Here is a 12,171-nt window from a genome sequence, read left to right as displayed (position 1 = left end):
CGCATGCCTTGCCTGGGCTGCGCACCAGGGCGGGCTCAAGATGGCACCCGCGTTCCTTTTTTTTCACTATCTTTCAAAACGGAAATTTTAAAATCTCATTTTTTTTTGCCTTTTTCTGGAAATTAGTGAAGGCAGCGCATCAAAGGTGCGCACCTCGCTGCCCACCACGGTGCGCAACGCCGGTGGGCACCCGGGAGTGCTTCGAAGTGTGCTCCAAGGTGCTGCGTGCACGTTGTCGGAGCCCGGTTTGCCCCGGGTGCGCACCTCGCGTGCACCTTCGTCGGGGTGGGCACCTTGGCTGGGTTTGCCCCGGCTGCGCTCCGAAGCGGGGTTATTGGAGCGCCGCCTCTTTTTTTGTCGGAGCGTTTGGTGGGGTTTCTCGCATTGGCTCTTCCCAGGCCCGGTTGCCACCCTGGCGCGCACGAAGTCGGAAGTAGGGTTAATTGCCCGGGTGCGCACCTTTGCCAGGGTGGGCACCTTGCCTGGGCTGCGCACCAGGGCGGGCTCAAGATGGCACCCGCGTTCCGTTTTTTTCACTATCTTTCAAAACGGAAATTTCAAAATCTCCTTTTTTTTTTGCCTTTTCTGGAAATTAGTGAAGGCAGCGCATCAAAGGTGCGCACCCGAGAGCGCTACGAAGTGTGCTCCAAGGTGCGGCGTGCACGTTGTCGGAGCCCGGTTTGCCTCGGGTGCGCACCTCGCCTGCACCTTGGCCGGGGTGGGCACCTTGGCTGGGTTTGCCCAGGGTGCGCTCCGGAGCGGGGTTACTGGAGCGCCCCCTCTTTTTTTGTCAGAGCGTTTGGTGGGGTTTCTCGCATTGGCTCTTCCCAGGCCCGGTTGTTGGGTGCGCTCCCACCCTGGCGCGCGCGAGGTTGGAAGTTGGGTTAATTGCCCGGGCGCGCACCTTCGCCAGGGTGGGCACCTTGGTGCGCACACCTTGGCTGGGCTGCGCACCAGGGCGGGCTCAAGATGGCACCAGCATTCCCTTTTTTTCACTATCTTTCAAAACGGAAATTTTAAAATCTCGTTTTTTTTTGCCTTTTATGGAAATTAGTGAAGGCATCGCATCAAAGGTGCGCACCTCGCTGCCCACCTTGGTGTGCTCCGAGGTGCCCACCACGGTGCGAACCCGGGAGCGCCCCGATGTGTGCTCCAAGGTGCGGCGTGCACGAAGTCGGACCCCGGTTTGCCCCGGGTGCGCACCTCGCGTGCACCTTGGTGCGCACACCTTGGCTGGGTTGCGCGCCCTGGTGGGCACCATGGTGCGCACCAAGGAGCGCTCCGAAGTGTGCTCCAAGGTGCGCCGTGCACGAAGTCGGAGCCCGGTTTGCCCCGGGTGCGCACCTCGCGTGCACCTTCGCCGCGGTGGGCACCATGGCGTGCACGAAGTCGGAGCCCGGTTTGCCCCGGGTGCGCACCTCGCGTGCACCTTCGCCGGGGTGGGCACCTTGGTGTGCAGACCTTGGCTGGGTTGCGCGCCCTGGTGGGCACCATGGTGCGCACCAAGGAGCGCTCCGAAGTGTGCTCCAAGGTGCGGCCTGCACGAAGTCGGAGCCCGGTTTGCCACCCTGGCGCGCACGAAGTCGGAAGTAGGGTTAATTGCCCGGGTGCGCACCTTTGCCAGGGTGGGCACCTTGCCTGGGCTGCGCACCAGGGCGGGCTCAAGATGGCACCCGCGTTCCGTTTTTTTCACTATCTTTCAAAACGGAAATTTCAAAATCTCCTTTTTTTTTTGCCTTTTCTGGAAATTAGTGAAGGCAGCGCATCAAAGGTGCGCACCCGGGAGCGCTACGAAGTGTGCTCCAAGGTGCGGCGTGCACGTTGTCGGAGCCCGGTTTGCCCCGGGTGCGCACCTCGCCTGCACCTTGGCCGGGGTGGGCACCTTGGCTGGGTTTGCCCAGGGTGCGCTCCGGAGCGGGGTTACTGGAGCGCCCCCTCTTTTTTTGTCAGAGCGTTTGGTGGGGTTTCTCGCATTGGCTCTTCCCAGGCCCGGTTGTTGGGTGCGCTCCCACCCTGGCGCGCGCGAGGTTGGAAGTTGGGTTAATTGCCCGGGCGCGCACCTTCGCCAGGGTGGGCACCTTGGTGCGCACACCTTGGCTGGGCTGCGCACCAGGGCGGGCTCAAGATGGCACCAGCATTCCCTTTTTTTCACTATCTTTCAAAACGGAAATTTTAAAATCTCGTTTTTTTTTGCCTTTTATGGAAATAAGTGAAGGCATCGCATCAAAGGTGCGCACCTCGCTGCCCACCTTGGTGTGCTCCGAGGTGCCCACCACGGTGCGAACCCGGGAGCGCCCCGATGTGTGCTCCAAGGTGCGGCGTGCACGAAGTCGGACCCCGGTTTGCCCCGGGTGCGCACCTCGCGTGCACCTTGGTGCGCACACCTTGGCTGGGTTGCGCGCCCTGGTGGGCACCATGGTGCGCACCAAGGAGCGCTCCGAAGTGTGCTCCAAGGTGCGCCGTGCACGAAGTCGGAGCCCAGTTTGCCCCGGGTGCGCACCTCGCGTGCACCTTCGCCGCGGTGGGCACCATGGCGTGCACGAAGTCGGAGCCCGGTTTGCCCCGGGTGCGCACCTCGCGTGCACCTTCGCCGGGGTGGGCACCTTGGTGTGCAGACCTTGGCTGGGTTGCGCGCCCTGGTGGGCACCATGGTGCGCACCAAGGAGCGCTCCGAAGTGTGCTCCAAGGTGCGGCCTGCACGAAGTCGGAGCCCGGTTTGCCACCCTGGCGCGCACGAAGTCGGAAGTAGGGTTAATTGCCCGGGTGCGCACCTTTGCCAGGGTGGGCACCTTGCCTGGGCTGCGCACCAGGGCGGGCTCAAGATGGCACCCGCGTTCCATTTTTTTCACTATCTTTCAAAACGGAAATTTCAAAATCTCCTTTTTTTTTTGCCTTTTCTGGAAATTAGTGAAGGCAGCGCATCAAAGGTGCGCACCCGGGAGCGCTACGAAGTGTGCTCCAAGGTGCGGCGTGCACGTTGTCGGAGCCCGGTTTGCCCCGGGTGCGCACCTCGCCTGCACCTTGGCCGGGGTGGGCACCTTGGCTGGGTTTGCCCAGGGTGCGCTCCGAAGCGGGGTTACTGGAGCGCCCCCTCTTTTTTTGTCAGAGCGTTTGGTGGGGTTTCTCGCATTGGCTCTTCCCAGGCCCGGTTGTTGGGTGCGCTCCCACCCTGGCGCGCGCGAGGTTGGAAGTTGGGTTAATTGCCCGGGCGCGCACCTTCGCCAGGGTGGGCACCTTGGTGCGCACACCTTGGCTGGGCTGCGCACCAGGGCGGGCTCAAGATGGCACCAGCATTCCCTTTTTTTCACTATCTTTCAAAACGGAAATTTTAAAATCTCATTTTTTTTTGCCTTTTATGGAAATTAGTGAAGGCATCGCATCAAAGGTGCGCACCTCGCTGCCCACCTTGGTGTGCTCCGAGGTGCCCACCACGGTGCGAACCCGAGAGCGCCCCGATGTGTGCTCCAAGGTGCGGCGTGCACGAAGTCGGACCCCGGTTTGCCCCGGGTGCGCACCTCGCGTGCACCTTGGTGCGCACACCTTGGCTGGGTTGCGCGCCCTGGTGGGCACCATGGTGCGCACCAAGGAGCGCTCCGAAGTGTGCTCCAAGGTGCGCCGTGCACGAAGTCGGAGCCCGGTTTGCCCCGGGTGCGCACCTCGCGTGCACCTTCGCCGCGGTGGGCACCATGGCGTGCACGAAGTCGGAGCCCGGTTTGCCCCGGGTGCGCACCTCGCGTGCACCTTCGCCGGGGTGGGCACCTTGGTGTGCAGACCTTGGCTGGGTTGCGCGCCCTGGTGGGCACCATGGTGCGCACCAAGGAGCGCTCCGAAGTGTGCTCCAAGGTGCGGCCTGCACGAAGTCGGAGCCCGGTTTGCCCCGGGTGTGCACCTCGGGTGGGCACCTTGGTGCGCATGCCTTGCCTGGGCTGCGCACCAGGGCGGGCTCAAGATGGCACCCGCGTTCCTTTTTTTTCACTATCTTTCAAAACGGAAATTTTAAAATCTCATTTTTTTTTGCCTTTTTCTGGAAATTAGTGAAGGCAGCGCATCAAAGGTGCGCACCTCGCTGCCCACCACGGTGCGCAACGCCGGTGGGCACCCGGGAGTGCTTCGAAGTGTGCTCCAAGGTGCTGCGTGCACGTTGTCGGAGCCCGGTTTGCCCCGGGTGCGCTCCTCGCGTGCACCTTCGTCGGGGTGGGCACCTTGGCTGGGTTTGCCCCGGCTGCGCTCCGAAGCGGGGTTATTGGAGCGCCGCCTCTTTTTTTGTCGGAGCGTTTGGTGGGGTTTCTCGCATTGGCTCTTCCCAGGCCCGGTTGCCACCCTGGCGCGCACGAAGTCGGAAGTAGGGTTAATTGCCCGGGTGCGCACCTTTGCCAGGGTGGGCACCTTGCCTGGGCTGCGCACCAGGGCGGGCTCAAGATGGCACCCGCGTTCCGTTTTTTTCACTATCTTTCAAAACGGAAATTTCAAAATCTCCTTTTTTTTTTGCCTTTTCTGGAAATTAGTGAAGGCAGCGCATCAAAGGTGCGCACCCGGGAGCGCTACGAAGTGTGCTCCAAGGTGCGGCGTGCACGTTGTCGGAGCCCGGTTTGCCCCGGGTGCGCACCTCGCCTGCACCTTGGCCGGGGTGGGCACCTTGGCTGGGTTTGCCCAGGGTGCGCTCCGAAGCGGGGTTACTGGAGCGCCCCCTCTTTTTTTGTCAGAGCGTTTGGTGGGGTTTCTCGCATTGGCTCTTCCCAGGCCCGGTTGTTGGGTGCGCTCCCACCCTGGCGCGCGCGAGGTTGGAAGTTGGGTTAATTGCCCGGGCGCGCACCTTCGCCAGGGTGGGCACCTTGGTGCGCACACCTTGGCTGGGCTGCGCACCAGGGCGGGCTCAAGATGGCACCAGCATTCCCTTTTTTTCACTATCTTTCAAAACGGAAATTTTAAAATCTCGTTTTTTTTTGCCTTTTATGGAAATTAGTGAAGGCATCGCATCAAAGGTGCGCACCTCGCTGCCCACCTTGGTGTGCTCCGAGGTGCCCACCACGGTGCGAACCCGGGAGCGCCCCGATGTGTGCTCCAAGGTGCGGCGTGCACGAAGTCGGACCCCGGTTTGCCCCGGGTGCGCACCTCGCGTGCACCTTGGTGCGCACACCTTGGCTGGGTTGCGCGCCCTGGTGGGCACCATGGTGCGCACCAAGGAGCGCTCCGAAGTGTGCTCCAAGGTGCGCCGTGCACGAAGTCGGAGCCCGGTTTGCCCCGGGTGCGCACCTCGCGTGCACCTTCGCCGCGGTGGGCACCATGGCGTGCACGAAGTCGGAGCCCGGTTTGCCCCGGGTGCGCACCTCGCGTGCACCTTCGCCGGGGTGGGCACCTTGGTGTGCAGACCTTGGCTGGGTTGCGCGCCCTGGTGGGCACCATGGTGCGCACCAAGGAGCGCTCCGAAGTGTGCTCCAAGGTGCGGCCTGCACGAAGTCGGAGTCCGGTTTGCCCCGGGTGCGCACCATGGCGTGCACGAAGTCGGAGCCCGGTTTGCCCCGGGTGCGCACCTCGCGTGCACCTTCGCCGGGGTGGGCACCTCGGCTGGTTTGCGCGCCCTGGTGCGCACCAAGGAGCGCTCCGAAGTGTGCTCCAAGGTGCGGCGTGCACGAAGTCGGAGCCCGGTTTGCCCCGGGTGCGCACCTCGCGTGCACCTTCGCCGCGGTGGGCACCTTGGCTGGGTTGGGCACCATTGAGCGCTCCGAAGTTTGCTCCAAGGTGCGCACCATGGCCCTCCAAGGTGCGCAGCATGGCGTGCACGAAGTCGGAGCCCGGTTTGCCCCGGGTGCGCACCTCGCGTGCACCTTCGCCAGGGTGGGCACCTCGGTGCGCACACCTTCTCAATGTTTTCTTGCCTTTTCTGGAAATTGGTGAAGGCAGCGCATCAAAGGTGCGCACCTCGGTGTGCTCCGAGGTGCGAACCCGAGAGCGCTTCGAGGTGCGCACGAAGTCAAAAGTCGGGTTAATTGCATTGTTTTCCCCGGGTGCGCTCCGAGGTGCGCAACATCGGTGCGCACCAAGGAGGGCTCCGAAGTGTGCTCCAAGGTGCGCACGATGGCGTGCACCTCTGGTGCGCACGATTCGGAGCTCGGTTTGCCCGGGGTGTGCACACCTTGGCTGGGTTGCGCACCTTTTGTGCGCTCCATGGTGCGTACGAAGTCGGAGCTCGGTTTGCCCCGGGTGCGCACCTTGATGCGCACGCCTTGGCTGGGCTGCGCACCTTGGTGGGCGCCTCCAAGGTGCGCACGAAGTCGAAGCTCGGTTTGCCCCGGGTGCGCACCTTGGTGGGCGCCATGGTGCACTCCGAGGTGCCCAAGATTGGTGCGCACCAAGGAGCGCTCCGAAGTGCGCTCCAAGGTGCGCAGGTGCGCGCGAAGTCGAAAGTTGGGTTAATTGTCCGGTTTGCCTCGGGTGCGCACCTTGCGTGCACCTTCGCCAGGGTGGGCGCCTTGGTGCGCACACCTTGGCTGGGCTGCGCACCCGGGCGCGCACACCTTGGCACCCGCGTTTCCTTCATTTTAAATTTTTTTTTTTTACAATCTCTCAAGTGGGAAATTCTATAATCTCAACTTTTTTTGCCTTTTCAGGAAACTTTTGAATGGAGCGCATCATTGGTGCGCTCCGAAGTGTGCTCCAAGGTGCGCACCTCTGGTGCGCTCCAAAGCTCTCTCCAGCTGCGTGCACCTGCCCCGGGCGCGCACCCGGCCCCGCCCAGCTTCGCTCACCTGTCCCGGGCGTCTGGTGCGGAACCTTAGAGTAAGAAACATCACCGTGCACCTTGGCCAACGTGCGCGACTCGACCGAGCGCGCACTGGCCGAGGTGCACACCGATTTCACCTGGGTGCGCGCGCAGCACCTCGGGCGCACCGGGGTGCGCACACAACGCCCGGGTTGCACCGTGGCCTGTGTGCTCGGGGCGCCTCGGGTGCGCGCTCGGTGTCGCCCCGGCGCGCGCGGTAGTGCGGGCAACGCACCCCGGCCCGGCCCGGCCCCGACGAGAACGCAAACGGGCAAAAGGTTAATTCAAATAGCATTGCGACGCCCGGCGAAAAACTAAAAAAGGGTGCAACACCGAGACTTCCCGGGAGGTCACCCATCCCAGTACTACTCCGGCCCAAGCGCGCTTAACTGCGGAGTTCTGATGGGATCCGGTGCACTAACGCTGGTATGATCGCACCCGTTATGAGCTTGTCGCAGTGTGTACTTAGCAAACCGCGACCCACGTGCGAATCCACCCCGGCCACCCACCCCCGTCGAGGTGCACACCCTCCCTCGCGAAGTGCGCCCCGTTCGCCAAGTGTGAGCCCTGCCCGGGTGCACGCACCTTGCTAGGGCATCGGGTGTGCACCCAGCCCGGCCTACGTGCGTGCACCTGGACGGGGCGTCGTGTGCGTGCAGTGTCCCGTCTGCAACGCGGTGCCCACACACCACCTCGGGCGCAACGACCTGCGCTCACATGTGGGCCGAGTGCACCTTGGTGCATGTTCGGGGCGCCTCGGGTGCACGCTCGATCTTGCCCCGGTGCACCAAGGCGCTCGGTTTGCCCCGGGTGCGCACTTGGTGCAAGGTGGGCACCCAAAATAGGGATCAAGCACCAAAACACAAGTTTCGGGATGCAAAATGGGACCCAAGGACCACAAATGCGTTCCAAGACCCATGATGGGTCCACGAGAACAAAAATGTGTTCCGAGACTTAATAAACAAATATTGGGTTTTAGGAGAAGAAACATGCTCTGATGCCCAAAACGAGAATCGACCCCGAAAAGGCCACAGGCCAAAAGTGGGATGCGAGACAAAAAAAAATGGGACCCGAGGACCAAAATTGGGTTCCCAGGTCGAAGACAGGGCAACCGGACAAGAAACGACCTCTAAGGCTCGAAATGAGTCCCGACGACTAAAACTTGACAAGAAGCACCCATCAGGCACCCAACTCGACACCCATGGGATGCCGACCCACCCGGGCTTCCACCTAGCACACCTTGGCACCCACCCACCCTCACACCCAACCTCGCACCCAACTTAGCACCTTTGAACCCACATTGGCACTCACCCTGACCCTGGCACCTTGGAACCCACATTGGCACTCACCTTGACCCTGGCACCCACCTTTGCACTCACCTTGGGACCCACCCTGGCTCCCACCTCGGCACCCACCCAGACACCCACCTTGGTTCCTTGGCACCCACCTTGGATCCTTGGCACCCACCCCGACACCCACCTTGGCACGCAACTTGGCTACTTGCCACCCACCTTGGCTCCTTGAAGCCCACCCCGACAACCACCCCGTGACCTACCCTGGCTAGGGTTGGTGCACACCCACCCTGGTGCCCACCTTGGCACCCACCCTATGACCCACCTTGGCACGCACCTTAGTACCCACCCCGTTACCCACCCTAGGACCCACCCCGTGACCCACCTTGGCCAGGGTGGGTGCACCCACCCTGGTGCCCACCTTGGCACCCACCCATCCTAGCACCCAGCCTGTGACCGGGCTTGGAACCCAACCTTGCACCCGTCTTGGCCAGTGTGGGTGCGCACCCATCCTGGCACCCACGTTGTGACACACCCTTTAACCCACGCACCCTAGCACCCACGTTGGCACCCACCTTGGAACCCAACTTGGCACCCACCTCGGCACCCACCTTGACACTTGTGGACCCACCTTGCCACTCACCCTAGCATCGACCCATCCTAGCACCCACCCTGGCACCTTTGCACCCTAGCACTCACCCATCCTAGCACCTAACCTGTGACCCACCTTGACACTCACCCTCGCACCCACCTTGGAACCCAACCTAGCACCCACCCACCCTGACACCAACCCTAGCACCTACCCACCCTTGCACCCACCCTGTGACCCATCTTGGCACCCACCCATCCTACCACTCAACCTATCACCCACCTTCTCACCCACCTTGGCATCCACCTTAGCACCCACCCACACTGGCACCTTGGCACCCACCTCGGGCAAGGTGGGTGCACACCCACCCTGGCACCCAATTTAGAACCCACCGAGCATGTTACCCACCTTGGCACCCACATTGCAGCCCACCCTAGTACCCACCCTATGACCCACATTGGCATCCACACCCTAGCACCCAGGCACCTCGACACCCGCCTTGACACCCACCCTAGCACTGAACCTGTGACCCACCTTGGAACTCACCCTAGAACCCACCCACCCTGTGAACCACCTTGGCATCCACCTTAGCACCCACCCACCTTGGCACCCACTCTAGCACTCACCCATCCTAACACCCAACTTGTTACCCACCTTGGCACCCGCCCTCGCGTCCACCTTGAAACCCACCCTAGCACCCACCCACGCAGGAGCCCACCTTGGCACCCAACCTAACACCCACGCATCCTGGCACCCAACTTGTGACCCACCTTGGAACCCACCCTAGTACCCACCTTTGAACCCACTATATCACCAACCCACCTTGGCACCCACCCTATGACCCTCTTTGGAATCCACCCTAGCACGCACCCACCCTGGCACCCACCATGGAGCGCACCCTAGCACCCACCCACCTCGGCACGCACCTCAACACCCACCTTGGTGTGCGCACTGCGCCAACCTCTCAAAGACCCTATGTGGTGCGCTCCAAAGTGTACACCTTTGGTGCGCTCCAAGGTGCGCACCTTTGGTGCACACCAAAGTGTGCACCGAGGTGAGCACCAAAGTGCACTCCAGGGTGCACACCAAGGCGCGCACCTTTGGTGCGGTCAATGCAAACGAATTCGGAAGTTGGGGTCGATGTCGTAATCGCTGCTGCAGACTACACGTATGAGAATCGGACAAATAGCTTTATATAGGGGAGGTGTTGCGTTTGATGGGTCGACTCCCCTGGTTGTGTGCACTGCACCAACTTCAAAGACCCTGTCTTGTTTAAGAAGTCAAAAGTTGGGGTGGATGTCCTAATCATTGCTGCAGTCTACGCATGTATGAGAATCAGACAAATAGCTTATATAGGGGAGGTGTTGCATTCGGTGGGTTGACTCCCCTGGTTGTGCGCACTGCGCCAACCTCAAAGACCTTGTTTTCGTTTAGAAGCCGAAAGTTGGGGTCGATGTCCTAATTGCTCTTGCAGGCTACGCATGTATGAGAATCAGACAAATAGCTTATATAGGGGAGGTGTTGGGTTTGATGGGTCGACTCCCCTGGTTGTGCGCATTGCGCCAACCTCAAAGACCCTGCATTGCGGATGAAGTCGAAAGTCAGAGTTTGGTGTGCTACAAGGTGTGGTCGAAGGTGCTCACCTAGGTGTGCACCTTTGGAGCGCAGGAAAAGTGCCCTCCAAAAGTGCGCACCTTTGGAGTGCACAAAAGTGCCCTCCAAAAGTGCGCACCTTTGGAGCGCAGAAAAGTGCCCTCCAAAAAGTGCCCTCCAAAAGTGCGCACCTTTGGAGCGCAGAAAAGTGCCCTCCAAAAAGTGCCCTCCAAAAGTGCGCACCTTTGGAGCGCAGAAAAGTGCCCTCCAAAAAGTGCCCTCCAAAAGTGCGCACCTTTGGAGCGCAGAAAAGTGCCCTCCAAAAAGTGCCCTCCAAAAGTGCGCACCTTTGGAGCGCAGAAAAGTGCCCTCCAAAAAGTGCCCTCCAAAAGTGCGCACCTTTGGAGCGCAGAAAAGTGCCCTCCAAAAAGTGCCCTCCAAAAGTGCGCACCTTTGGAGCGCAGAAAAGTGCCCTCCAAAAAGTGCCCTCCAAAAGTGCGCACCTTTGGAGCGCAGAAAAGTGCCCTCCAAAAAGTGCCCTCCAAAAGTGCGCACCTTTGGAGCGCAGAAAAGTGCCCTCCAAAAAGTGCCCTCCAAAAGTGCGCACTTTTGGTGCGCACCAAAAGTGCGCACTTTTGGTGCGCACCAAGGCGCTGGTTCGGTCGTTGCAGGCGAGTTCGGAAGTTGGGGTCGATGTCCTGAGCGGAGGTGCAAACTACACAGGTGTCGGAATCGGACAAATAGCTTATATAGGGGAGGTGTATGCTTCGATGGGTCGACTCCCCAGGTTGAGCGCACCGCGCCAACCTCAAAGACCCTACGGTATGGATGAAGTCGGAAGTTGGGTCCGATGACCGATTCGATTAGTAGGTATGCTCATGAGGTCGGAATTTGGGTCCGATGACCTGCCATGTGTAGGAAGGCGAATGTTGGCACTGTGCGTTGCAAGGTGCACACCAAGGCGCTGGTGCGGTCTTTTTAGTCGAGTTCGGAAGTTGGGGTCGATGTCCTGATCGGAGGTGCAAGCTACACAGGTGTGGGAATCGGACAAATAGCTTATATAGGGGAGGTGTATGCTTCGTTGGGTCGACTCCCCGGGTTGAGCGCACCGCGCCAACCTCAAAGACCCTACGGTATGGATGAAGTCGGAAGTTGGGTCCGATGACCGATTCGATATGTAGGCATACTCGCGAGGTCGGAATTTGGGTCCGATGACCTGCCATGTTGAGGAAGGCGAATGTTGGCACTGTGCGTTGCAAGGTGCGCACCAAGGCGCTGGTTCGGTCGTTGCAGGCGAGTTCGGAAGTTGGGGTCGATGTCCTGATCGGAGGTGCAAACTACACAGGTGTGGGAATCGGACAAATAGCTTATATAGGGGAGGTGTATGCTTCGTTGGGTCGACTCCCCGGGTTGAGCGCACCGCGCCAACCTCAAAGACCCTACGGTATGGATGAAGTCGGAAGTTGGGTCCGATGACCGATTCGATATGTAGGCATACTCGCGAGGTCGGAATTTGGGTCCGATGACCTGCCATGTGCAGGAAGGCGAATGTTGGGACTGTGCGTCGCAAGGTGCGCACCAAGGCGCTGGTGCCGTCGTTGCAGTCGAGTTCGGAAGTTGGGGTCGATGTCCTGGTCAGAGGTGCAAACTACACAGGTGTGGGAATCGGACAAATAGCTTATATAGGGGAGGTGTATGCTTCGATGGGTCGACTCCCCGGGTTGAGCGCACCGCGCCAACCTCAGAGACCCTACAGTATGGATGAAGTCGGAAGTTGGGTCCGATGACCGATTCGATACGTATGCATATTCGCGAGGTCTGAATTTGTGTCCGATGACCTGCCATGCGCAGGAAGGCGGAATTTGGGTCCGATGACCGAGTTGATGGCGTGCCATGCGCAGAAAGGCGGAATTTGGGTCCGATGACCGAGTTGATGT

The 12,171-nt window shown here is 60.6% G+C and overlaps 1 non-coding gene across 1 annotated transcript; it reads right to left on the bottom strand.

The window, feature by feature from the left end:
- Positions 1 to 7,081: 7,081 nt before the first annotated feature.
- LOC131860874 (5S ribosomal RNA) lies at positions 7,082 to 7,200 on the bottom strand. Its single transcript, XR_009359957.1, has one exon. It is a non-coding gene; the product is annotated as a 5S ribosomal RNA (ribosomal RNA).
- Between the last annotated feature and the right edge of the window lie 4,971 nt (positions 7,201 to 12,171).

Source organism: Cryptomeria japonica, unplaced genomic scaffold, assembly GCF_030272615.1.
Source record: "Cryptomeria japonica unplaced genomic scaffold, Sugi_1.0 HiC_scaffold_20, whole genome shotgun sequence".
Lineage (NCBI taxonomy): Eukaryota > Viridiplantae > Streptophyta > Pinopsida > Cupressales > Cupressaceae > Cryptomeria > Cryptomeria japonica.
Note: the sequence above shows the minus strand (reverse complement) of the source record. Positions and strands in the feature narration are given on the sequence as shown.